The following is a 26,818-nucleotide window of genomic DNA, read 5'->3' on the forward strand; positions in this document are numbered from 1 at the left end:
GGCTACGGTCGAACAAGCTCTACAGGAGGCTCTGGATGTTACAGTCTTTCTTGGAAGGTACGGGACTGGCACTCTCGCCTGGAAAGTCGGAACTCCTGCTGTACAGACAGGCTAGACGAGGTGCTAGAGGACACACCCCACTCGATCAGGTGCCCATTAGCGTTCGTACCAGCGAAGGGCACACCATCCCGAGAGTAGACTCTATCAAAATCCTAGGGCTTTCGGTAGACTCAAAGGGGTGCAACGCTAAGACTATAGCCCAACTTACCACGATAACTGAGAACATTATTAGAGTAATTATGAGAGTGTCCAACAAGAAAGGCGGCAAAGGCGAGGATATACTCCTTAGGGCTCACCATGCTTTCCTCATCAGCCATGTCATTTACATAGTCGCGGCCCTCAATTGGACGAAAATATAAATGGATAAATTAGACACGCTTATGCGCAAAAGCATCAAAAGGGTGATCGGCGTGCTAATCACAGCTAGCACAGAGAAACTCATGACATTGGGAGTACACAACACAGCTTCGGAATTAATAGAAGCACAAAGATCACCAGGCCAAAGCAGGCCGAAGATCAACTCCAAAGCAGGCCGAAGACTTCTGGGTGCAGCAGGCCTCCGTCCTAGCATCAATCAGGGAAATACCACGTAACTCGATATTCAAACAAGGAACTCCTTTATTGTAGACCCTTTTCCAAGAAATGTCCACCCCCAACACAATAAAGGTCGAAAGTTGGCGAGGGCTAGAACTTTCTTAAAGAACATATCCGGAACAGAGACCTTTGTTGACGCGGCGCGACACGCCAGTGCCAACAAGTTCTCCGTAGCCATAGTCAATCACAGGGGAGAACTCCTCTCGGCAGCCTCGCTGAAGACCTCCTGGGTCGATGTGGCGGAACAGGCTGCTATAGCTCTCGCATTACTGGACTCAAAACGCACTACGGTGTACACGGACTCCCGAGGAGCCGTTAGAGCGTTCGCATCGGGATCGATAGCCAAAGAAGCAGCCAGGATTCTAGACGACAAACACCCCTCTGACATTGTTCACCGCATAGTCTGGTTCCCAGCTCACATGGGAGCAGACGTATTACCAGGTCACCTGAACCCCAATGAGATGGGCCACGACCGTGCGCGAGGTTTCATATGCCGCGACGGGATGGTGTCTCGGGTGAGTTCGGGAGAGCTCGTCGACAGTGATCCGCTAGTTACTTTTCATGAAATCACCTCTCATTACAGAGGGTATAGGCAAAGTTTTGTTTTCCCCCATCATGAGCTCAACATGCCACAAGCTATCACGCTCCGTATGCTCCAGACGGGGTCCTACCCCTCCAGGGGCTTTCTGAATATGCTCCACCCGGAGATTGACCCACTCTGCCCAGATTGTGGCACTGAATTTAGCTCAATAAATCACATGCTCTGGCAGTGCCCTGTGTTACATGATTTTAACAAAGAAGAAGACTGGACGAAGGCCATCACAGACCCGAGACAGGACGTCCAGCTTCTGGCTGTCCAGAGCGCCCGTGAACGAGCCGAGAGGCACGGCCTCTCTATTCCGACATGGGATTAGCCAACGGCTGGGTAAGGACCTGCAGGCCCCCACTTAGCTCCTCAGGACCCCAATAAAGTGTTTAACTACTACTATTCCATACAGTTAAAAAGGAACTCTGTTCTAAAATGGTAGCTGCAAAAGAATTTTATTACAAGATAAACTTGCCGAAAGTAATGGTGGCTAATCCCCGAAAATTTTGGAAAGCTATCCTACAGCCTGGGTCATCCTCGAACACGTTAATAAATAACAGTGTTGCAGTTTCTGATTCGCGGACTATAGGTTCTTCTCCTAACACCTACTTCTACTATGTCTTTACGACTGTTAACTCTGTAACCCCTGTTTTTAATTCCGAACCATACCCTCCAATCGACAATATATAACTGTTCTCCTGAGGGTGTACTTACCCTTATCCTAAACTTATACACCAAGAAGTAATGTGGTCCTGACAGTATTTCGACTGTTTTTGTCGTTCGATACTCTCTCTTGTGCAGGCCATATCTAACAATTATCCTTAGAGAATCTCTGTCAACCGCCACCCTCCCTCCCTCGTGAAAACTTGCTTCCATTCAGCCCTCAAGTCAGGTAACCTTTAATTTTTATCTAACTATAGGCCAATCTCCTTAACAGCACACTCATGTAAATCACTCGAACACATTAGGTTTAAATATATTATGGAATTTCTCGAAACTAACATCAGTATATGCCCTTTCCAGCAAGGTTTTAGATGTGGCCTCAGCACAATAAAACAACTGAGAGAATTCGTTCATGACATCAGCAGCTCTTAGACATAGGTAACTCAATTGATGCTATTTTCATAGACTTTGCAAAGGCCTTCGACCCTGTTTCACATGCTAACTTTATGCACAAGCTACTCGCTATACTAAAAATGCCTCTTTAGTTGGCTGGATATAGGTCTATCGAAATTTCCTTCCCAGCGTTCGCAGTATGTACGTTTCAACTCTATTAACCCACCCTTGGTGCCTGTTTCATCAGGGGTTCCCCAAGGCTCATTCTGGGTCCTCTTTTATTCCTGCTCTATATTAATGATCTCCCCCTACACACCCCAGCTAAAATACGCGTTTTTGCAGATAATTGCGTTTTATATATCATACCATTATATTGTCACGTGGTAGTGACGGTGAAGAGAGAACACAGTAGCAGTGCTGTGAAAGACAAAACTAGCTTTTATTGGGCGAACCTGTGCCCACAAAACAGGCTACACTTAAAGCACAACGATAGCGGCGAACACAGTCGGCGATCGTCGAAAATCTGATCAGCGGGTCAAGCACGTCGGCTTTTATAGAGCAGTCGTCGAATGTTCCAGATTAATCGTTCGGACCCGTGTGCCTTCCACAAAGTTCTACATCATTCGCGTTACGCGATGAAATCAGATAACACAAGGTTCGGCGACAACAGACAGCCGGGTAGAAGCATCGATAACTTTCCAGAAACATCGGATACATTCAGGCGCGTCCCTCGCTGTGCGATTACAGTTGTCAAGCGGCGAAACGTGGTCACCCGATAAAGATAAGTACACGTGTCAATACCCCCCTCTTAAAAAGCATCGACCCGATGCTACATACAAGCGAAATAAAAACACCCGTAGCAAAGAAAACAACAACAAAAAATAAAGAATTTCGTCAGCGTCCGTAAAAGGGTTTAAGGCGCACCACGTGGACCACTTCAGATCGTGCGCGGCGCCGCTGTGAATGCGAAATGCCGTCTGGCACGACCTCATAGTCCAGAGCGCCAATTCGTCGGATGACCCTGTAGGGTCCGAAATAGCGTCGGAGTAGTTTCTCACTGAGTCCTCGTCGGCGTATCGGTGTCCAAACCCAAACACGGTCGCCGGGCTGGTACTCAACAAAGCGTCGTCGGAGGTTGTAGTGTCGGCTGTCGGTCCTCTGTTGGTTCTTGATCCGTAGGCGGGCGAGCTGTCGGGCTTCGGCGCGCTGGAGGTAGCTAGCGACGTCAACATTCTCTTCGTCAGTGACGTGGGGCAGCATGGCGTCGAGCGTCGTCGTCGGGTTCCTACCGTAAACCAGCTTAAACGGCGTGATCTGTGTTGTTTCTTGCACCGCCGTGTTGTAAGCAAATGTCACGTACGGCAGGACGGCATCCCAGGTCTTGTGTTCGACGTCGACGTACATCGCTAGCATGCCGGCGAGGGTCTTATTCAGCCGCTCCGTAAGACCATTCGTCTGCGGGTGGTAGGCCGTGGTCCTCCTGTGCCTTGTCTGACTGTATTTCAGAATGGCTTGAGTGAGCTCCGCTGTAAAGGCCGTTCCTCTGTCGGTGATGAGGACTTCTGGGGCGCCATGTCGAAGCAGGATGTTTTCGACAAAAAATTTCGCCACTTCGGCTGCGCTACCTTTCGGCAGTGCTTTAGTTTCAGCGAAGCGGGTGAGGTAGTCTGTCGCCACGACGATCCACTTATTTCCGGTTGTTGACGTCGGAAAGGGTCCCAGCAAGTCCATCCCGATCTGCTGGAATGGTCGGCAAGGAGGCTCGATTGGCTGTAGTAATCCGGCTGGCCTTGTCGGCGGTGTCTTACGTCGCTGACAGTCTCGGCATGTTCTGACATAATGGGCGACGTCGGCGGTCAGGCGCGGCCAATAATACTTTTGTTGTATCCTCGAGAGTGTCCGGGAAAAACCGAGGTGTCCAGCGGTCGGATCGTCATGTAGGGCGTGCAATACTTCTGGACGAAGTCCTGACGGGACAACAAGAAGGTAGTTGGCGCGGACTGGTGAAAAGTTCTTCTTCACGAGGAGACTGTTTTGAAGCGTGAAGGAAGATAGTCCGCGCTTAAATGCCCTGGGGACAACGTCGGTGTGCCCTTCCAAATATTCCACCAGGCTTTTTAGCTCCGGGTCTGCCCGTTGCTGTTCAGCGAAGTCTTCCGCGCTTATCATGCCAAGGAAGGCATCGTCATCTTCGTCATCTTGCGGCGGTGGGTCAATGGGGGCGCGCGATAGGCAATCGGCATCGGAGTGTTTTCTTCCGCACTTGTAAGTTACAGTGATGTCGTATTCTTGTAGTCTGAGGCTCCACCGCGCCAGTCGTCCTGAAGGATCCTTTATACTCGCTAGCCAACACAAAGCGTGATGGTCACTGACGACTTTGAATGGCCTGCCATAAAGATAAGGGCGAAATTTAGCTGTAGCCCAAACGATGGGGAGGCATTCCTTTTCGGTCGTAGAATAGTTGCCTTCCGCTTTTGACAGCGACCGGCTAGCGTAAGATATCACCTGTTCGACTCCGTTTTTCCTCTGGACTAGAACGGCACCGAGGCCTAGGCTACTGGCGTCAGTATGGATTTCTGTATCGGCGTACTCGTCGAAGTGCGCAAGTACCGGCGGCGACTGCATGCGTCGTTTGAGTACTTCAAATGCGTCGGCCTGCGGCGTTTCCCACTTGAACTCAACATCACATTTAGTTAGACGTGTCAACGGCTCGGCGATGCGTGAAAAGTCCTTGACAAAGCGCCTGTAGTAGGCACACATGCCAAAGAATCTACGCACTGCCTTCTTGTCGGTGGGCTGCGGGAACTTTGCGATGGCAGCTGTTTTCTGCGGGTCGGGGCGTACTCCGGATTTACTGATGACGTGGCCTAGGAACAGAAGCTCGTCGTAAGCGAAGCGGCATTTTTCTGGCTTCAGAGTGAGCCCTGATGACTTGATGGCCTCTAGTACTGTGGCAAGCCGCCTAAGGTGCTCGTCGAAATTTCCGGCGAAGACGACGACGTCATCCAAGTAGACGAGACAGGTCTGCCACTTCAGTCCTGCTAATACTGTGTCCATGACGCGCTGGAACGTTGCAGGCGCCGAACACAGTCCGAATGGCATAACCTTGAAATCGTAGAGGCCGTCTGGCGTGATGAAAGCGGTCTTTTCGCGATCCCTTTCGTCGACTTCTATTTGCCAGTAGCCAGACTTGAGGTCCATCGATGAGAAGTATTTAGCATTGCAGAGCCGATCCAATGCGTCATCTATCCGTGGGAGTGGGTATACGTCCTTCTTCGTGATTTTGTTCAATCGACGATAATCGACGCAGAAACGTAGGGTTCCGTCCTTTTTCTTCACTAAAACAACTGGAGACGCCCACGGGCTTTTCGACGGCTGGATGATGTCGTCGCGCAGCATTTCGTCGACTTGGTGTCTTATAGCTTCGCGTTCTCGCGTCGAAACTCGGTAAGGGCTCTGGCGGAGTGGTCGAGCGCACTCTTCGGTTATTATGCGATGCTTTGCGACTGGGGTTTGTCGAATCCTCGATGACGTCGAAAAGCAGTCTTTGTATCGTCGAAGCAGACTTCTGAGCTGCTGTTGCTTAATCACTGGGAGACTTGGATTAATGTCGTAGTCTGGTTCGGGAACCATGGTCGTCGGGGTAGATGCGGCGGAATCCGAGAAGACAAACGCATTACCGGTTTCCAGAACTTCCTCGATGTACGCGATCGTCGTGCCCTTGTTGATGTGCTTGAACTCCGGGCTGAAGTTTGTCAGCAACACTTCAGTTTTCCCTCCATGCAGTCGAGCGATCCCTCTTGCGATGCAAATTTCACGGTCTAGCAGGAGACGTTGGTCGCCTTCGATGACACCTTCTACGTCAACGGGTATTTCGGTGCCGACCGAAATAACAATGCTGGAGCGGGGCGGGATGCTCACTTGGTCTTCGAGCACACTCAAGGCGTGGTGACTACGAGGGATCTCTGGCGGTATCGCTTTATCTTCCGACAACGTTATTGACTTCGACTTCAGGTCGATGACAGCGCCGTGTTGGTTCAGGAAGTCCATACCGAGAATGACGTCTCAAGAAAACTGTTGGAGGATAACGAAGGTGGCAGGGTAAGTCCGGTCATGAATGGTAATTCTTGCCGTGCAGACTCCAGACGGCGTAATGAGGTGTGCTCCAGCGGTTCGAATTTGAGGGCCTTCCCACGTAGTCTTAACTTTCTTCAACTGGGCGGCGATGTGTCCACTCATGACGGAGTAATCAGCCCCTGTGTCGACTAAGGCAGTGACTGCGTGGCCGTCGAGAAGCACGTCGAGGTCGGTGGTTCTTTGTCTTGCGTTGCAGTTAGGTCGTGGCGTCGGATCACGGCTGCATCGTGTTGAACTGAAGTTGGAACGTCGCGTCGTCAAGTCGTCGTTCGTCGGTGTAGTCTTGCCTTCCTGACTTCGTCGGGACGGTGGCGTGTCATTGTTATGCCGTCGAGATCGTTTCGTCGTCGTCTTCGTCGGCGGCGGAGGATCTTCGTCAGTTCGACGAACAGCAACCGCACCTCCATTGGTTGCTGCTTTTAGTTTTCCGGGTATGGGCTCGCTGACCGGCCCCGGGCTGGACCAGTGTATGGTCGGCGCTGCGGCGACAGGTAGCGGCCTGGTGATGGCGAGCGGGACGGCCGTCGAGGGCTCCACTGAGTAGCGGCGAGGTAATCGGCGATGTCACGTGGGCGCTCGCCAAGCTGTGGACGCGGCGCGTTGACGGCGAAACCTCGCAGTCCCATCTCCCGGTACGGACATCGTCGGTAAACGTGACCCGCTTCTCCGCAATGGTAGCAGAGCGGGCGGTGGTCAGGAGCACGCCAGATGTCCGTCTTCCTCGCGTAGGTGCGCTGGGCGACGGGTGGTCGTGCTGGCGGCGGCGGCGGCGGACGACGAAACTGTGGCGTGACAGGGCCCTGGCGCGGTCGCGGAGGGGGTCCTTGACGGCGTGCGACGGCGGCGTAGGTCATCGCTTGCGGCTCACGCTGCGGGGATTCAGGGGCTACTCCAAGTTGTTGTTGGAGTTCCTCGCGCACGGCGTCGGCAATCGAAGCCACTTGAGGCTGTGATGATGGGAACAGCTTTCGTAGCTTCTCCCGCACGACAGCGCGGATAGTCTCGCGTAGGTCGTCGGTGGCCAGTGACTGAACTCCGGCGTAGTTTGTCGAGGTCGTGCGGCGGTCGAATTGCCGGTTTCGCATCTCGAGTGTCTTCTCGATGCTGGTGGCCTCGCGAAGAAACTCGTCGACGGTCTTCGGTGGGCTTCGTATCATTGCGCCGAAAAGTTCTTCCTTCACACCACGCATGAGAAGGCGGACTTTCTTCTCCTCGGGCATATCCGGGTCGGCATGGCGGAACAGACGTTTCATTTATTCCGTGAAGATGGCAACATTCTCGTTCGGTAGCTGCACTCGGGCGTCGAGCATGGCTTCGGCCCTTTCCTTGCGCACGACGCTCGTAAAGGTGCGCAGGAAGCCGGTACGGAAGAGGTCCCATGTCGTCAAGGTCGACTCCCGGTTCTCAAACCACGTTCTGGCGGCATCTTCTAAAGCAAAGTACACATGCCGCAGCTTGTCGTCGGAGTCCCAGTTGTTAAAAGTCGCGATTCGTTCGTAGGTCTCCAGCCAGGATTCTGGGTCTTCAGTCGCTGCTCCATGGAAGGTCGGTGGGTCCCGAGGTTGTTGTAGGATAACGGGGGACGCTGGGGCAGCCATTGGAGTTGTTTTGACCACGATCTTCTTTGTCGACTCAGGTAGAAGTCCGTGCTCTGGGGGCAGTCCTTGCAGTCTGCGGCTAAAACGCTGGTCTTCGGCGATGTTAGTTTGGTCCTCGGGCTTCGGGCTTGGATCGCGGCTTTGCGGGGGCGTTCGGTACATGAACGCACTAGCACCTCCACCAGATGTCACGTGGTAGTGACGGTGAAGAGAGAACACAGTAGCAGTGCTGTGAAAGACAAAACTAGCTTTTATTGGGCGAACCTGTGCCCACAAAACAGGCTACACTTAAAGCACAACGATAGCGGCGAACACAGTCGGCGATCGTCGAAAATCTGATCAGCGGGTCAAGCACGTCGGCTTTTATAGAGCAGTCGTCGAATGTTCCAGATTAATCGTTCGGACCCGTGTGCCTTCCACAAAGTTCTACACCATTGGCGTTACGCGATGAAATCAGATAACACAAGGTTCGGCGACAACAGACAGCCGGGTAGAAGCATCGATAACTTTCCAGAAACATCGGATACATTCAGGCGCGTCCCTCGCTGTGCGATTACAGTTGTCAAGCGGCGAAACGTGGTCACCCGATAAAGATAAGTACACGTGTCAATATCTTGTACTGATCATGCTGTCCATAACAATTATTTTGCTCATTTCTGTAACTGGTCTAAATCATGGCAAATGAATATCAACTTTTCCAAAACTGTCTCCTCGTCCATTGCACGACGCTCATCTCCTTCCTGCTTTGCCTATGCTTTAACAATATTACTTTAAATAGGGTCTTCGAATTCAAATATTTAGGTATCCAACTAACACACGACTTGCCATGGTCGAAACACATTGATGTTACCTGTATCAAGGCCCTTAAAAACTAGGTTACTTACATCGTACGATTCATGACTGGGCCACATCTGCTCAGAGCCACTCAAACAATTCACGCAAGCTTGTCTATAAATGGTTGCATATTTGTTGTTCATCCCACTCCGGCAATAGCCTCATTGAGGCTTCGCTATGTATGAATAAATAAATAAATAAATAAAGATACAAATAAAAATAAATATGAGGGTTATTAGAGGAAGCTTGTCGGGTGATTCTCATTACCTTACACTTTTTAACGTTGAAGTGCATTTGCCATGCGTTGCATCAGTTAGGTATAGTGTCAGGATCAGATTGAAGTGCTGAAAGATGAGTGGCAGATGGTATTATGCGATAAATTACGCAGTCATCACGGTATGGCCTGAGGGATGATTGAACTACATTAGCCAGGTCGTGAATGTAGACTAAAAATAAAAGTGGGCAGAGTACAGAACCCTGAGGCACACTGGAAATAACTGGACAGGAAGAGGTATCAAAATTGTTAGCTGTCACAAATTGCCTTCTATTGAAAAAATTTTTCAATACAAGCAAAATTGTTAGGATCGATGTTTAATTTGCTTAGCTTTAAACGAAGTTGAGGGTGAAAGACAAAGTCAAATTCTTCATGAAAATCCAGGAATATGCAGTAGACAAAACACCCGTTCTCAAGAGCAGCGAAAAGTTCATTGTTCAAACAAATTAGCAGCTTCCCACGCGAAAATTATTTACAAAATCCATGCTGTTTCGTCGTAAAGAACGCATTAGGCTCGCAGAACTTAATTACCACGAGTAAATAATATGTTCCAATAGTTTGCAAGGAATAATAGGTAATGATATAGGTCTGTAATAACAATCAACTGACTTCACCAGACATGAAAAGCGGTACTACCTTGCCCACCTTCCGATCGCCAGATAATTGGGCTGAAGCAATGGACGGTGAAAAAAGATCTGTTAATATAATAAAGAAGTAAATTGCAGTGTTCCAAAATTTTGAGTTCATACCGTCCGTTCCGCATGACGCAGATAATTTCAAGTTTTTCATTAAGTTCAACACACAAAATAATCTATGAACACAGGATCTCTCGGTAGGCAATCCATTCTAAAATACGCAGACGACACTAGGGAAACAGCTGATACCCTAGAAAAAGACATTGCGAACGTTTCGTTCAACATTGTGGGCTCGGTGGCTGCGCCACAGCACGTTTGCATAATCCACTTGTCTTCGCCATGCAGGTGCACTCGCCCTCGATCATCTGCGTCATGCTCCCTGCTGTCTTTTGCGCTACCTGGGCGACCTCGATTGAGCGTGCACCGTTGCGCGGCGCGGCTGACGGCAGGACATTGTGCGCAGAAAGTCCCAACCCGCCGACTCAAGTCAACTTGACTTTCAGCGCAGACTGGGTGGCCTTATCGTCAGCAACAACAATCACCGTGCCAGCTATAAAGGAGCAGCGACCATCCACCGCATCCTGTGGGCTCGGTGGCTGTGCCACAACACGGCTGCATAATCCACTTGTCTTCGCCATGCAGGTTGGTAACCATCGAACTCTATTCACAAAAAAAAAACAGCAACTACTTTTTGGTACAGCTTCCGAGCCCCCAGTGTTGCCTTGCTGCCTGTATCGAGTGCTTTCATGTTGTTCGGTCCCTATTACTGATGTGCGGTGACATTGAGAGCAACCCCGGCCCCGACGAGCTAGACGTAATCCTTGGCGAACTAAAAAAGATGTCTACTGGCCAGACAGAATTGGTTAAGGAAGTGCAGGAGCTTAAGGGCCAACTGCTCTCAATGGATCAGAAAATGACTAATCTAACTATGTGTCTCAGCGCCGTAGAAGCTCACTGCGAAAGCCCATCTACACTCCGCAATGATCTGGAGGGGCTGCAGGCCACTTGGGCTGCAACGTCTCGTTTAGTTGAATTGCTGGAAGCTCGTCTAGATGACGCAGAGAATCACTCTCGGCGCAATAACCTACTTTTCTATGGTTTACCCGATACCAACCTCACTGAAACATATTCGCTAACAGAAGACTTGATCATTCGCCACTGCTCTGACCACCTGGACACCCAGTTGAGCCCTAGCGACATTGGACGCGCCCATCGCCTCGGATGACACTCCAAGGACAGGAAACGCCCAATTATTGTTACGTTTACATCATTTAAAACTAAAGAATCAACTCTTTCTAAAGTTTCAACATTAAAGGTACAGACTACAGCGTAGGTGAAGACTTTTCGCACCGCGTTCAAAACTGCCGGAAACTTCTTGTCGCTTTTGCCATGGCGAAGTGCGTGTCTTTTTCCCTGAGATTTCAAACTTTGCATATTGGCCCCAAACGTTACGTTTTTGATGAACTTTCAGAATCTGTAAAAGAAATATCTTAACAATCAATTCATCCTTGCCGGTCATCGCGCTATCCCCCACCTACGCCATGTGCCAACGTTTCACTATTCGCATTCGCGGCTTCCTGCCGAAACGCGATATCGTATCAAACCTTGTCACTTCGTCAGGCAGCAATCTGCTTATATTAACCGAAACGTGGCTGAACAACGGTATCACGGACTCAGAAACTCTGTTTGACCTGCCCAATTTTAATCTTTTTCGCGCTGATCGCAAGTATTCTTGGGGGGGAGGAGTCCTAATTGCAGTCAGCGAACAGTTGTCTTGCTCTGCCATTAATGTCGCGTCAGACTTAGAAATGCTGTGGATTATGTGCCGCGCCTCACCTCTGACGTTATTAATTGGTGTGTGTTATAGGCCACTTCGCAAAAGTCCTTTATTTCCCCGCAAGCTTCACAATGTTCTAAATAGACTAGTATGAAAGCACCCTAAAGCACATATCCTACTATTTGGGGACTTCAATTACCCCAATATCGACTGGAGTAACCAACCTCAGCCCATAGTTGGTCAAAGAAGAGCCGAATGACTTCATTGACGTTTGCCTTAATTTTAACTTGACCCAAGTTGTATCCGAACCGACACGCGTCGCAGGGGAAGCAGCGAACACTCTGGATCTCATACTGACCACTCATCCAGACAGTCTTAATTTCATTGCAGGCCTCCGTGAAATCAGCGACCATAAAGTAATCCATGCCAACTTTAACTTCTCGCCTGAATTTTAAAAAAAGCTTCCCAGAAAAATATTAAGCTCCATGATAAAGGAAACTACGAAGCAATCAACTCTGAAATAACAAACTTTCTGTCGGTCTTTGAAACGTCCCATCTTTCCAGAAGTGTGAATGAGAACTGGACCCTCTTCAAACATAAAGTTATCGAACTAACAAATAAATACATTCCGTCATGCAGTTCACGAAAGAGTAATCAGAAACCCTGGTTCACAAAGACAACGAAAAGGCTCGAAAACAAGAAAAAACGCGCATTTCGTACAGCGAAGCGCCACGCAAACCCCCACGCATGTGAAAAATGTTATGAAGCTGAGAACGCATACTTGGCCGAGATCGGAAGTGCTAAGCGTTCATTTTAGGAAGTAGTATTGCGAAAAATGATAGTTGATTACCCCAAGAAATTGGGGAAGGTGATAAACCCTAAGGAAGCGCGCGCTATCACCCTCACTAACAATGCTGGTGAAATGGTGGCTGATTCCGACTGTGCAGACACCTTTAACACTGCATTTTCATCCGTTTTTACCGACGAATCCGAAGCACCATGTTTTACATTACCACTTATTATTACTACAGCCATGGACGCCATAACTTTCAGCAGTAGTGGAATTTCGTGCATAATAGATAAAATAAACAATTCATCTGCCGCCGGCATAGATTACATCAACCCAAAAATTTTGAAAAATGCTAACCCAGCCTGTTCCAGTATTTTCTGTTTATTGTTTTCACAATCACTCTTCGAAGGAACCATTTCAGATGACTGGAAAGTGGGGAAGGTCGTTCCCGTGCACAAAACAGGTAATGCTGATTCACCTCTTAATTATCGGCCCATTTCATTAACAAGTATTCCCCGCAGAATCATGGAACACGTCATTTACTCCCAAATCATGCAATTCTTAGATTCCAATAACTTCTTTCATCCGTCACAGCATGGTTTTCGTAAGGGTTTTTCGTGCGAGACTCAACTAGCCATTTTTCTTCATCACATTCACGCCAACCTTGATATTAATCTACAAACTGACGGCATCTTCTTAGACTTCGCTAAGGCATTCGATAAAGTACCTCATCAACGCTTTCTTCTTAAACTTTCCCAGTTAAACCTACATCCAAACATCATCGCGTGGATTAACGAATTCCTCACGCATCGCTCTCAGTCTGTCTTCATTAATAACCAATCCTCCAACCCGCTCCCAGTCACCTCTGGCGTCCCGCAGGAATGCGTCCTCGGTCCCTTGTTATTCCTCATTTACATAAACGACTTATCCCAGCGCGTATCTTGCCATATCCGCTTGTTCGCTGATGATTGTGTTATTGATCGTTCGGTAACTAACTCTTCTGACCAAGAATCCCTTCAGGCAAACCTAAACCTCGTGCTAAATTGGTGTTCGCAGTGGATGATGACACTCAACCCTAACAAATGTAAGTACATGTCTTTTCACCGCCGTCGCAACCCTTTTGCTTTTCAATATACCGTTTCTAACTCCCCTGTTGACCTCGTCCAGTCTTACCAACAATTAGGTATCACCATTTCTCATGACTTATCTTGGCGACTGCACGTAACTACCTAATATCATCAGCTAATAAAACGTTAGGTTTCTTAAAACGTCACCTGAGGGAAGCCCCTCAACACGTCAGAAAACAAGCATACATCTTACTTACCAGAACTAAACTGGAATACGCATCGCCCATCTGGAACCCTCATCAAGCATATTTAACAAATGCCATCGAAGCTGTACAAAATCGAGCTACCATATTTATTCACGCTTCATACTCATACGACGTTAGCATATCATCTCTAAAATTACAGTCAGGTTTGTGTGATCTTTCTGCTCACCGTCGCATTGCCAGACTTGTTTTGTATCACAAGTTTTTTTTATTTGCCCCTAAGACAAGAACCATACATCTGCGCACCTCCACCACGCAAATCCCATCGCATCGGTCACCCTCTTCAAGTTTTGCGTCCATGAGCCCGTACTACTACCTTCATGAACTCATTTTTTTCACGAACTGGAACGGCCTTCCCCACCATGTCACTGCCATAACCTGTCCATCCACATTTTCGACTTCTGTGAACGCCTGCATCTTGTAAACCCCACCCCTTATGTAACACTCCGAAAGGGGTCTTTAAGGAAAATAAAGTGATGTGATGTGAACAGCATTGAGAAAGTGCAATAGGGACACCATCATTATTTTTTATTGAGATTATGCTGTCTTTCGAAGCACCAATTATGCTCCAAAATTTTTAGGATGTTCTATAAGTCATGACGGGAGACTTACTGAAAAAAAGCATCCTTCGCTTGGCATGCTGCATTTTTAAATGCTAAAAATGTGAGATGGTACTTATTTCAGAAGTCAGAGTTGTTCGATCGTTTAGCTTTGCGAAACATGCGCTTTCTTTATTGAGAAGGCACTTTAAATAAGTATTGAACCACACCGCACGATGTCCGCAAGGAATAACACGCAATGGCACAAAGTTATTAATCCGGTACTTCGTTTTATTCTTAAACAAACACCAATTTCACTCAATGGTTCATTCAGAAAAATTAGGTATGTAGTCATGAATGCAATGGGATAATTCCTCGTTAATCGAAACGAAATCCGCTTTAGAATAATCCCGTATACATTTTCGCTTCTTTGGAACTCCCTTCATGTCACCCTCCAGCATAACGTTGATGAAACAATGGTCTCTTAGGCAACGCAGCATGTTGAGGGAGGTAACAACATCAGGGCTCCATGATTTTAGCACTATGACTATCTGCGAATTTGAGTGAATTCATTATTTATTCATTACTTCTCTCCACATTTCGGGTTTCCGCAGAACTACTACGTCAAACTCTTGCCTTTGCTTCGTGTTGTCGACAAATTCGACTTCACCCTGCCATCTGCTAGCCGCCTGGTTAGCTCAGGTGGTAGAGCGGCTGTCCCGGAAAGGCGGTGGTCCCGGGTTTGAGTCCCGGACCAGGCCGAATTTTTCTTCAACTATGAGGATTTTCTTTCGAGGAACCAGTATGGGTTTCCTTTGTAGCTATTGCTACGAACGGGTGAATGTCTCTTTTTCCTTTATTCATTACTTCTCTCCACCTTTCGGGTTTATGCAGAACTACTACGTCAAACTCTTGCCTTTGCTTCGTGTTGTCGACAAATTCGACTTCACCCTGCCATCTGCTAGCCGCCTGGTTAGCTGAGATGGTAGAACGGCCGCCCCGGAAAGGCGGTGGTCCCGGGTTCGAGTCCCGGACCAGGACGAATTTTTCTTTTACTATGAGGATTTTCCTTCGAGGAACCCGTATGGGTTTCCTTTGTAGCTATTGCTACGAACGGGTGAATGTCTCTTGTTTCTTTATTCATTACTTCTCTCCACCTTTCGGGTTTCCGCAGAACTACTACGTCAAACTCTTGCCTTTGCTTCGTGTTGTCGATAAATTCGACTTCACCCTGCCATCTGCTAGCCGCCTGGTTAGCTCAGATGGTAGAGCGGCCGCCCCGGAAAGGCGGTGGCCCCGGGTTCGAGTCCCGGACCAGGCCGAATTGTTCTTCAACTATGAGGATTTTCTTTCGAGGAACCCGCATGGGTTTCCTTTGTAGCCATTGCTACGAACGGGTGAATGTCTCTTTTTCCTTTATTCATTACTTCTCTCCACCTTTCGAGTTTCTGCAGAACTACTACGTCAAACTCTTGCCTTTTCTTCGTGTTGTCGACTAATTCGACTTCACCCTGCCATCTGCTAGCCGCCTGGTTAGCTCATGTGGTAGAGCGCCTGCCCCGGAAAGGCGGTGGTCCCGGGTTCGTGTCCCGGACCAGGACAAATTTTTCTTCAACTGTGAGGATTTTCCTTCGAGGAACCCGTATGGGTTTCCTTTGTAGCTATTGCTACGAACGGGTGAATGTCTCTTGTTTCTTTATACATTACTTCTCTCCACCTTTCGGGTTTCCGCAGAACTACTACGTCAAACTCTTGCCTTTGCTTCGTGTTGTCGACAAATTCGACTTCGCCCTGCCATCTGCTAGCCGCCTGGTTAGCTCAGATGGTAGAGCGGCCGCCCCGGAAAGGCGGTGGTCCCGGGTTCGAGTCCCGGACCAGGCCGAATTTTTCTTCAACTATGAGGATTTTCCTTCGAGGAACCCGTATGGGTTTCCTTTGTAGCTATTGCTACGAACGGGTGAATGTCTCTTTTTCCTTTATTCATTACTTCTCTCCACCTTTCGGGTTTCTGCAGAACTACTACGTCAAAATCCATTGTCCCTGCTAAAGTTGCTACATTGGAATAAAGACTAGCCGGGCTTGTTGCTACGGCCACACTCTTTAGACTCTTTTCTGTGTCCCGTTATTCGCGCTGTTTGATAAAAATGTATTACATTGGGAAGTGCTTCTCACTGATTCGCCGCGCAGTTTGCTGATGGTGGAAGACTGCCACCGTTTTAAGCCAGTGCTTTATTCGTATAAGCGCGAGCCTGTTTCCACGTACGCGACTGTTTATTAATATATATTATTTATTTATTTACAAATACCTCACAAGCCCCCGTAGGAGCATGACGTAATGGGGGGAGGTGTAAATGGAAATATTACTACAAGGGCTAGTAAACAAATTATGTAGCAAGTGGCACCTATACATTTCTACTACAAAGCATTCAAACACAAGAGATACAGCATACTTTCAAAATGTAACAGATGCACAGTACAAACCACAATGCAACTGAAATATAACCATGAAAAGCAATAAGTCGGTGAAGAGATTAAAAGGGTGTTATTGAAAGATGACTGCTGACTTGGTTGCGGAAGGAATCATGGTTTGTTATGGAAGCGATAGTGGAGGGCAGATCATTCCACAGAGAAATGGCACGTGGAAGCGCAGAGCTGTTGAAGGTTAATGTGTGACCGAAGATGCGCGAGTGACTGAAATTGTTATGGAGGAGTTTTCACATGCGCAAAGGCCTTTCCAGAGGTAGTGAAGACAGCCAATTACCATGAATGTACTTGTGGAACAAACAGGCAAGTGTGACACAGCGGCGACTTTCAAGTGCAATGATGTCATGATTTTTTTTAATCTCAGTTACGCCATGAGAATAGTTATAATCGCAAGCAATAAAACGTGCTGTTTTGTTCTGTACGGCTTCTAGCAAATTGATTAGATATTTTTGATGAGGCGACGACCCAGGGCTTGCAAATTCTAGCCGAGGCCGGACAAATGTTGCATATGCAAGCTTCCCAATGCTGGTTGAGGCGTATTTTAAGTTTCTTCGTAAATACCCCAAAGTTCGTGAGGCTTTGGCACAAATGGTGGTGACGTGGGATGCCCAGGACAGGTTAAGAGCTAGGTGAACTCCGAGATATTTATATGAAGATGCTTCCGAGACCTGAGAGAGATGAAAGTAGATGAACTTAGAATTGACATGCTTACGGCTAAAAGTGATAACGTTACATTTAGACTACACCAATCAGATACATTCTTGTGGTCATTTTTATGTGCGATGTGATCGTCGATAGAATTAATGGTGCGGTAAATTATGCAATCATCCGCAAAAAGACGGATGGAAGAAGATATGTTAGTAGGCAGGTCGTTGATGTACATTAGAAATAGTAAGGGTCCTAAAACGATGCCTTGTGGAACACCAGAAGTGACATAGCAAGGGGGTGAATACGCACTGTTAACAAGTGTGAACTGCTGGCGAAGTGACAAAAAATTCCGTAGCCAAAGAAAAGTTACCAAATCTAGCCGGATTGAAGATAATTTCGAGATTAGACGACAATGAGCGACAAGGTCAAAGGCTTTTGAGTGATCAAGGAAAATGCAACAGGATTGTTCGTTGTTATTCATGCTATAATATAGGTCGGTTGTAAGTTCAAATAGCTGTGAATCGCATGAAAACCCTTTCCTGAAGCCATGTTGGTTAGTAAAAAGAAATTATTTGACTCAAGGTGGCTGTAGACATGAGAAGTGATGATACGTTCAAGTAGTTTACAAGAAATGCAAGTTGAGGAGATAGGATGGTAGTTAGCAGGCGAATTTCTATCTCCCGCCTTAAATACAGGCACTACCTTAGCAATTTTTCAGTCAGAAGGGAGGCGAGTGGATGATAAATGATTGTCGAAATATCTGAAATATTATTCGGCTCGAAACGGAAACAGAGTTCGTTAGTATTTTGGAGCTAATCTTATCAATACCGGCAGATGTAGATAAAATAAGGTTCGCAATTAGACGAGATGTAACTTCGACGGTGATGTTAATAGGCTCCATGTAAGGGTAGTTCGGTTCAGGGATAAGGGGTACAGTGGACTGATCCTCCGTTGTAAGCAGTGATGAAAAAAAATTGTTAAAAGCGACAGGGCACTCGTGGTCAGCTAGATGTATATTGCTGGGTCCGTGCAGGGAAGTGCGAGTTGAGCCATTGTCCGGTGAAATTGTTTTCCAAACCTTCTTGAGTCCGATTTGACGAGTGATGGTAGATAATGGCTGTAATATTTATCTTTGGTAGCAGATATAGCAGAGCCGTAAGCTTCAAATATTTTTGTGCTTGACCCAAGCTTTCGGGCTTTGCCTGGCTTTCTGGTATAAGCGTTTTTTCCTTTTTTTAACCTACAAAGGTTCTTGTTGAACCATAGTTTAGTATTGCTATTAGATATGGTAATCAATGGGACATGCTTGTCAACTAGCGAAGACATTTTGTCTTTGAAAAGAGTACAGTTTTCATCAACGGGACCTGCAGAGAAAGAGGGCATAACTTCTTGGCGCTTCAAGCTCGGAATTCATATCTTCATAGTTACCTTTATTGTAGTTTCTTATTTTCTCGTATGTAAAGCTGATATCTTCAAGTGGTATGTAAAGAAGTTTTTGTAGTAATTCATGATCACGGAATCCATTGAAGGTGAGTATTTGTCCGACTGTATCAGGAGCAGAGGTAAGCATTAGGTCCAACAAATTTTGACCACGAGTGGGTTCGTTAATGACCTGAAATAAATTAAAATCTCCAGAGTCCATAGATTTACGACAGGGAAAAAAACAAGAAAGACCAATCAATAACGGGATAATTAAAATCTCCGAAAATGTACATGTAATCAGAAGGAAATAGCTCAACAGCTGTGGCTATGCTATTGCGAAATTCATCCGCAAAGGATTGGCGAAAGTCAGGTGGTCGATAACACACACCTATAAGTACCTTAGTCGATGATGATGAGAATGCACACCAAACAATTTCAAGATCAGATTTCGGATCAATTAGAAAGGAACAAAACTTTTTTATGCCTAGCAGGACGCGCCTCCCCTTTTAGTTCTACGATGATGACGATAAACATTGTAAGAGTTGTTATCAGGAAATATTTCAGTATCATTAATTTCAGGGGTAAGCCCAGTTTCTGTTAGAACAACAATATGCGAGTTACTATTGACACGTGAATATGTTTATCTTTCTCGGGTGACCACGTTTCAGCGCTAACAAATGTTATCGCTCAGCGCAGGACGCGTCTACATGTATCGGAAGTTTCTAGAATGTTATCGATGCTTCTATCCGCTGTCCGTTGTCGCCTAACCTTGCGTAATCTGATTGCATGTAAGCGCGAGGCGAATAGTCTAGAACTTTCTGGAAGACACGCGAGTCCCAGCGATTAGTCTGGAACATTCGACGATTCATGCATAAAAGCCGGCGCGCTTGACCCGTTGATCAGATTTTCGACGATCGCCGACTGTTTTCGCCGCTATCATTGCGGGATAAGTGTAGCCTGTTTTTGCGGGCACAGGTTCGCCCAATAAAGTTAGTTTCGCCATTCACAGTTTTCTTCCTGTGTGCTCTACCATCACTACCACGTGGCATCTGGTGGAAGTGCTTTGCATTAATGTACCGGACGCCACCACAAAGCCGTGACCCAAGCCCGAACGCGGAACACAGCACCAACGTCACCAAGAACCAGCGAGGTAGCCGCAGGCTGCAAGGGCTGCCCCCGGAGCATGGACTTTTGCCTGAGACGACCAGGAAGATCGTCGCCAAGTCAACCCCAATGGCGACCCCAGCGTCCCCCCTCGCGCTACAGCAGCCCAGGGAGCCTCCGAAGTTTTGCGGTTAAAAATACGAGGACCCGGAAACCTGGCTTGAGACATAAGAGAGGGTCGCTGCTTTTAACAGCTGGAAGAGTGACGACAAACTTCGACATGTCTTTTTCGCATTGGAAGACGCCACCAGAACATGGTTCTAGAACCGAGAAGCTGCCCTAACGACATGGGACCTGTTCCGAAGCGGCTTCCTGCAGACATTCACAAACGTCTTACGCCGAGAATGAGCCCAACCACTACTACAAACACGAGTGGAGCTGTCTAATGAGACCACCGTGACTTTTACATAAGAAATAAGCCGCCTATTCCGCTACGCCGACCCGGAAATGTCCGAGGAGAAGAAAGCCCGTCTACTAATGCCTGGTGTGAAGAAGGAACTTTCGCCGGAGTGGTACGGAGCCCACCGAAGACCATCGACAAATTTCTTCGCGAGGCCAGCACCATCGAGAAGACACTGGGAATGCGGAACCGGCAATTCAACCGCCGCACAAACTCGACAAACCACGCTGGAGTTCAATCACTTGCTACCAACGATTTGCGCGAGACAATCCGAGTGGTCGTGCGGGAGGAGCTACAGAAGCTGTTCCCTTCATCACAGCCTCAAGCGGCTGCAATTGCCGACGCCGTCCGTGAGGAGCTCCAACAACAATTCGGAGTAGCCCCTGAATCACCGCAGCCTCAGCCGCAAGCGATGACATACGCCACTGTAGCCCGCCGTCACGTTCAACCTCCACGCCCAAGGCACTGCCCAGTGACGGCACAGTTCCTTCGTCCGCCACCACCCCCGCCGCCAGCGCTCAACCCATTACCCCACGCAGCACTCTAAGATTGACATTTGGCGCACCCCCGACCACCGTCCGTTTTGTTATCACTTCAGAGAAGCCGGGCACATCAACCATCGTGCCCATACCGGGAGATGGGACTCCGAGGGTTCGCCGTTAAAGCGCCGAGACCACAGCTTGGCCAACGACCTCGCGATATCTCCGACTACCTCACCGCCACGCAGTGGAGTCCTCGACGACCATCCCGTTCGGCATCACCAGGCTGCTACCTATCGCCGCAGCGCCGCCCATACACTGGCCCAGCCCGTGGCCGCACTGAGAGCCCATATCCGGAAAACAAAAAGCAGCAACCGATGGAGAGGCGGTTGCTGTTCGTCGAACAGACCAAAATCCTCCGCCGCTGACGAAAGCCAGCCTGATGACGCCAGGTATCAGCCACAGGTCTACGCGAAGCAGCCGTGATCAGACGCCAATACCTAACTGTAACACAAGAAAAAGAACCACCGACCTCGACGTGCTTCTCGACGGCCATGCAGTCACCGCCTCAGTAGACACAGGAGCCGATTACTCCGTCATGACGGGACCCATCACCGCCCAGTTGAAGAAAGTTAAGACTGCATCGAACGGGCCTCAAATTCGGACCACTGGAGCACACCTCATCACGCCGACTGGAATCTGTACGGCAAAAATTACCGTTCATGACCGGACTTACTCTGACACCTTCCTTATATTCCAGCAACGTTCACGCGACGTCATTCTTGGCATGGACTTCCTAAACCAACACCTCGCAGTCATCGACCTACCGTCGAAGTCGACAACACTGTCGGAAGATCAAGCGATACCACCGGAGAGCTCCCGTAACCACCATGGCTTGAGCGTGCTCGAAAGTTAAGTCAGCATTCCGCCCCGCTCCAGCATTATCATTTCCATCGGCACCAAAACACCTGCCGACGTAGAAGGCCTCATCGAGGGTGACCAACGCCTACTGCTAGACCGTGAAATTTGCGTCTCAAGAGGAATCGCTCGACTGCACGGAGGAAAAACGAAAGTGTTGCTGACAAACTTGAGCCAGGAGTTGAAGCACATCAACAAGGGCACGACGATCGCGTACATCGAGCAAATTCTGGAAACCAGCAATACGTTTGTCCTATCGGAGTCTGCTGCATCTGACCCGATGACCACAGTTCCCGAACCAAACTTCGACGTAAATCCAGGTCTCACCATGAGCAAGCAGCTACAGCTCAGAAGTCTTTTCCGACGATACAAATACTGCTTTTCGACGTCATCGATGATTCGACAAACAACAGTTGCAAAGTATCGCATAATAACCGAAGAGTACGCTCGACCACTCCGCCAGAGCGATTACCGAGCTTCGACGCGAGAGTGTGAAGCTATTAGGCATTACCTCGACGAAATGCGGCGCAGTGACATCATCCAGACGTCGAAGAGTCCCTGGGCATCTCCTGTAGTCCTGGTGAAGAAAAAAGACGGAACCCAACGTTTCTGCATCGATTATCGTCGACTGAACAAGATCACGAAGAAGGACGTATACCCCCTTCCACGGATAGACGACGCATTGGATCGGCTCTGCAACGCTAAATACTTCTTCTCGATGGACCTCAAGTCAGGCTACTGGCAAATAGAAGTCGACGAGAGGGATCGCGAAAAGACCGCCTTCTTCACGCCGGATGGTCCCTACGATTTCAAGGTCATGCCATTCGGACTGTTCTCGGCACCTGCAACGTTTCAGCGCGTCATGGACACGCTGTTAGCAGGATTGAAGTGGCAGACGTGCCTTGTTTACTTGGATGACGTCGTTGTCTTCGCCGGAAATTTCGACGATCCCCTTAGGCGGCTTGTGACAGTGTTAGAGGCCATCAAGTCATCAGGGCTCAATTTGAAGCCGGAAAGTGCCGCTTCGCTTACGATGAGCTTCTGTTCCTAGGCCACGTCATCAGCAAATCTGGAGTACGCCCCGACCCGCAGAAGACACCTGCCGTCGCAATGTTCCCGCAGCCAATTGACAAGAAGGCAGTGCGCAGATTCCTTGGCATGTGTGCCTACTATAGGCGCTTTCTCAAGGACTTTTCACGCATCGCGGAGCCACTAACACATCTAACCAATTGTGATGTCGAGTTCTAGTGGAAAACGCCGCAGGGCGACGCATTTCAAGAACTCGAACGACGCACGCACTCGCTGCCGTTACTTGCAAACTTTGTCGAGGATGCCGATACCGAAATCCACACTGATGCCAGTAGGCTAGGCCTCGGTGCCGTCCTAGTCCAGAGGAAAGACGGACTTGAACGGGTGATATCTTTTGCTATCTGGTTGCTGTCAAAAGCAGAAGGCAATTATTCTACGACTGAAAAGAAATGCCTCGCCACCATTTCATCAACATTATCAGCCTGGTTACACCCACTGTAGGGCAAAGGCGTCTCCCATACTTCTCCAACCCCGGCCATGTACTAATTGTGGCCATGTCATCCCTGCAAACATCTGAATCTCATCCGCCCACCTAACTTTCTGCTGCCCCCTGCTACGCTTCCCTTCCCTTGGAATCCAGTCCGTTACCCTTAATGACCATCGGTTATCTTCCCTCCTCTTTAAATGTCCGCCCGTGCCCATTTCGTTTTCCTGATTACAGCTAAGATGCCATTAACTTGCGTTTATTCCCTCACCCAATCTGCTCTTTTCTTATCCCTTAACGTTACAGCCATCATTCTTCTTTCCATAGCTCGTTGCGTCGTCCTCAATTTGAGTAGAACCCTTTTCGTAAGCATCCAGGTTTCTGCTCCGTCGGCGAGTACTGGTAAGACACCGCTATTATACACTTTACTCTTGAGGGATAATGGCAACCTGCTGTTCAGGATCTGAGAATGCCTGCCAAACGCACCTCAGGCCATTTTTATTCTTCTGATTATTTCAGTCTCATGATCCGGATCCGCCGTCACTACCAGCCCTAAATTGATGTATTCCCTTATCACTTCAAGTGCCTCGCTACTTATTGTAAGTTGCTGTTCTCTTCCGAGACTGTTAAACATTACTTTAGTTTTCTGCAGATTAATTTTTCGACCCACTCTTCTGCTTTGCCTCTCCAGGTCAGTGAGCATGCACTGCAATTGGTCCCCTGATTTACTAAGCAAGGCAATATCATCAGCTGATAGCAAGTTACTAAGGTATTCTCCATTAACTTTTATCCCCAATCTTTTACAATCCAGTTCTCTGAATACCTCCTGTAAACACGCTGTGAATAGCATTGAAGAGATCGTATCTCCCTGCCTGACGCCTTCCTTTATTGGGATCTTGTTGCTTTTATTATGAAGGACTTCGGTGGCTGTGGAGCCGCTGCAGATATCCTTCAGTATTTTTACATAAGACTCGTCTACACCCTGATTGCGTAATGCCTCCACGACTGCTGAGGTTTCGACAGAATCCAACGCTTTCTCGTAATCAATGAAAGCTATATATAAGGGTTCGTTATATTCCGCACATTTCTCAAACACCTGATTGATAGTGTGAATATGGTCTATTGTAGAGCAGATTTTACGGAATCCTGCCGGGTTCTTTGCTTGACAGAAGTCTAAGGAGTTCCTGATTCTATTTGCGATTACCTTAGTAAATAGTTTGTAGGCAACTGACAGTAAGCTGATCGGTCTATTTTTTTCAAGTCTTTGGCGTCCCCTTTCTTATGGATTAGGATTATGTTACCGTTCTTCCAAGATTCCGGTACGCTCGAGGTCATGAGGCATTGCGTATAAAGGGTGGCCAATTTCTCTAAAACAATCTGTCCACCATCCTTCAACAAACCTGCTGTTACCTGATCCTCCCCAGCTCCCTTCCCCCTTTGCATATCTCCCAAGGCTTTCTTTACTTCTTCCGGCGTTACTTTTGGGATTCCGAATTCCTCTAGACTATTCTCTCTTGCATTATCGTCGTGGCTGCCACTGGTACTGTATAGATCACTATAGAACTCCTCAGCCACTTGAACTATCTCATCCATATTAGTAATGATATTGCCGGCTTTGTCTCTTAACGCATACATCGGATTCTTGCCAATTCCTAGTTTCTTCCTCACTGTTTTTAGGCTTCCTCCGTTCCTGAGGGCATGGTCAATTCTATCCATATCATACTTCCTTATGTCCGCTGTCTTACGCTTGTTGATTAAATTTGAAAGTTCCACGAGTTCTATTCTGGCTGTAGGGTTAGAGGCTTTCATACCTTGGCATTTCTTGTTCAGATCTTTCGTCTCCTGCGATAGTTTACTGGTATCCTGCCTAACACAGTTACCACCGACTTCGATTGCACACTCCTTAATGATGCCCACAAGATTGTCGTTCATTGCTTCAACACTAAGGTCCTCTTCCTGCGTTAAAGCTGAATACCTGTTCTGTAGCTTGATCTGGAACTCCTCTATTGTCCCTCTTACCGCTAACTCATTGATCGGCTTCCTATGTGCCACTTTCCGTTCCCTCCTCAGGTCTAGGCTAATCCGACTTCTTACCATCCTATGGTCGCTGCAGCGCACCTTGCTGAGCACGTCCACATCTTGTATGATGCCAGGGTTAGCGCAGAGTATGAAGTCTATTTCATTTCTAGTCTTTCGGCTATCCCGCTTGCGGAAGAAGGCATTCATTATCCGCATAATATTCTGTTCCGCAAACTCTACTAATAACTCTCCCCTGCTGTTCCTAGTGCCTACGCCATATTCCCCCAGTGCCTTGTCTCCAGCCTGCTTCTTGCCTACATTGGCATTAAAGTTACCCATTATTATAGTGTATTTTGTTTTCACTCTACCCATCGCCGATTCCACGTCTTCATAGAAGTTTTCGACTTCCTGGTCATCATGACTGGATGTAGGGGCGTAGACCTGTACAACCTTCATTTTGTACCTCTTAATAAATTTCATACAAAGACCTGCTACTAGCTATATTCTTATTAATCAGGAATCCGACTCTCAGTTCTCGTCTTTCCGCTAAACCCCGGTAGCAGAGGATGTGCCCGCTATTTATCACTGTATATGCTTCTTTTGGCCTCCTAACTTCACTGAGCCCTATTACATCCCAGTTACTGCCCTCTAATTCCTCCAATAGCACTGCTAGACTCGCGTCACTAGCTAAAGTTCTAGATTTAAACGTTGCCAGGTTCATATTCAAATGGCCGCCTGTCCGGAGCCAGGGATTCTTAGCACCCTTTGCTGCGTCGCAGATCTGACCGCCGCCTTGGTCAGTAGCTTCGCATCTGCTGGGGACTGAGTGCCGGGGTTTGATTGTTGTATTCGTATAGGAGGCTGTGGCCAAGTACTGCACCAGGGTGGCCAATCCTGCTCTGGTGAGGGAGTGCGTTACGGGTTCTTGTCACCGGGTTCAGGCCACACTCCATGCCTGTTTATGGAATTTTATCAACACGCGGATTTTTTTTACTCCGGTGAAAAATTGCTGGCACCGGGATTCGAACCACGGACCTCTTGCACGCGAGGCGGGTGTTCTATCTTACACCACCGCTGCACCCTATTAAGGCGCGTCGTGCGGCATGTCGTCAGCTACCGTCGAAGTTGTGAAAATGTTCAGGACTGCCGTCGGTCCTTTTAGGCGCCTTCATACACTTACGTACTTGTGATTGACAAGACTCATATCTCAAGACGAGAGGCTGCGAGCAGTTTTCAGCGTTCCCAACAGGACTCGTAATATGGCAGAGGCCTTTTTCAAGCTGCTCTTGCGAACAAGGAAAATGGGGTCAGAGTAAAATGCAGAGTGTTTGTCGATCCTGCTCTTCAATGTCACCTTGTCTTTTAAAGTATGAGCACATGTTTAGAACTCGTGCACCACGTAACTTCTGCCTTCAATATGGTTGTTATAGTGACTTCATTATTCTATTTACATTTTGTGGCATTATATTTTTCAGTCGTTGCATACAGGGTAGCTTAATTTACCCATTAAAGACCAGCGTGACCATATGGTCACGTTAGTCAGCACAGTGGACTTCAATTA

General features: G+C 48.0%; 1 protein-coding gene and 2 non-coding genes across 4 annotated transcripts in view; 2 read left to right on the plus strand and 1 right to left on the minus strand.

The window, feature by feature from the left end:
* The window catches only part of LOC139054901 (uncharacterized), a 443,055-nt gene that overhangs the window by 327,626 nt on the left and 88,611 nt on the right, over nt 1-26,818 (minus strand). The window lies entirely within an intron of this gene.
* Nucleotides 15,458-15,531, plus strand: TRNAS-GGA (transfer RNA serine (anticodon GGA)). Its single transcript has one exon. It is a non-coding gene; the product is annotated as a tRNA-Ser (tRNA).
* TRNAS-GGA (transfer RNA serine (anticodon GGA)) lies at nt 16,018-16,091 on the plus strand. Its single transcript has one exon. It is a non-coding gene; the product is annotated as a tRNA-Ser (tRNA).

This window comes from Dermacentor albipictus, chromosome 1 (assembly GCF_038994185.2).
Source record: "Dermacentor albipictus isolate Rhodes 1998 colony chromosome 1, USDA_Dalb.pri_finalv2, whole genome shotgun sequence".
NCBI lineage: Eukaryota > Metazoa > Arthropoda > Arachnida > Ixodida > Ixodidae > Dermacentor > Dermacentor albipictus.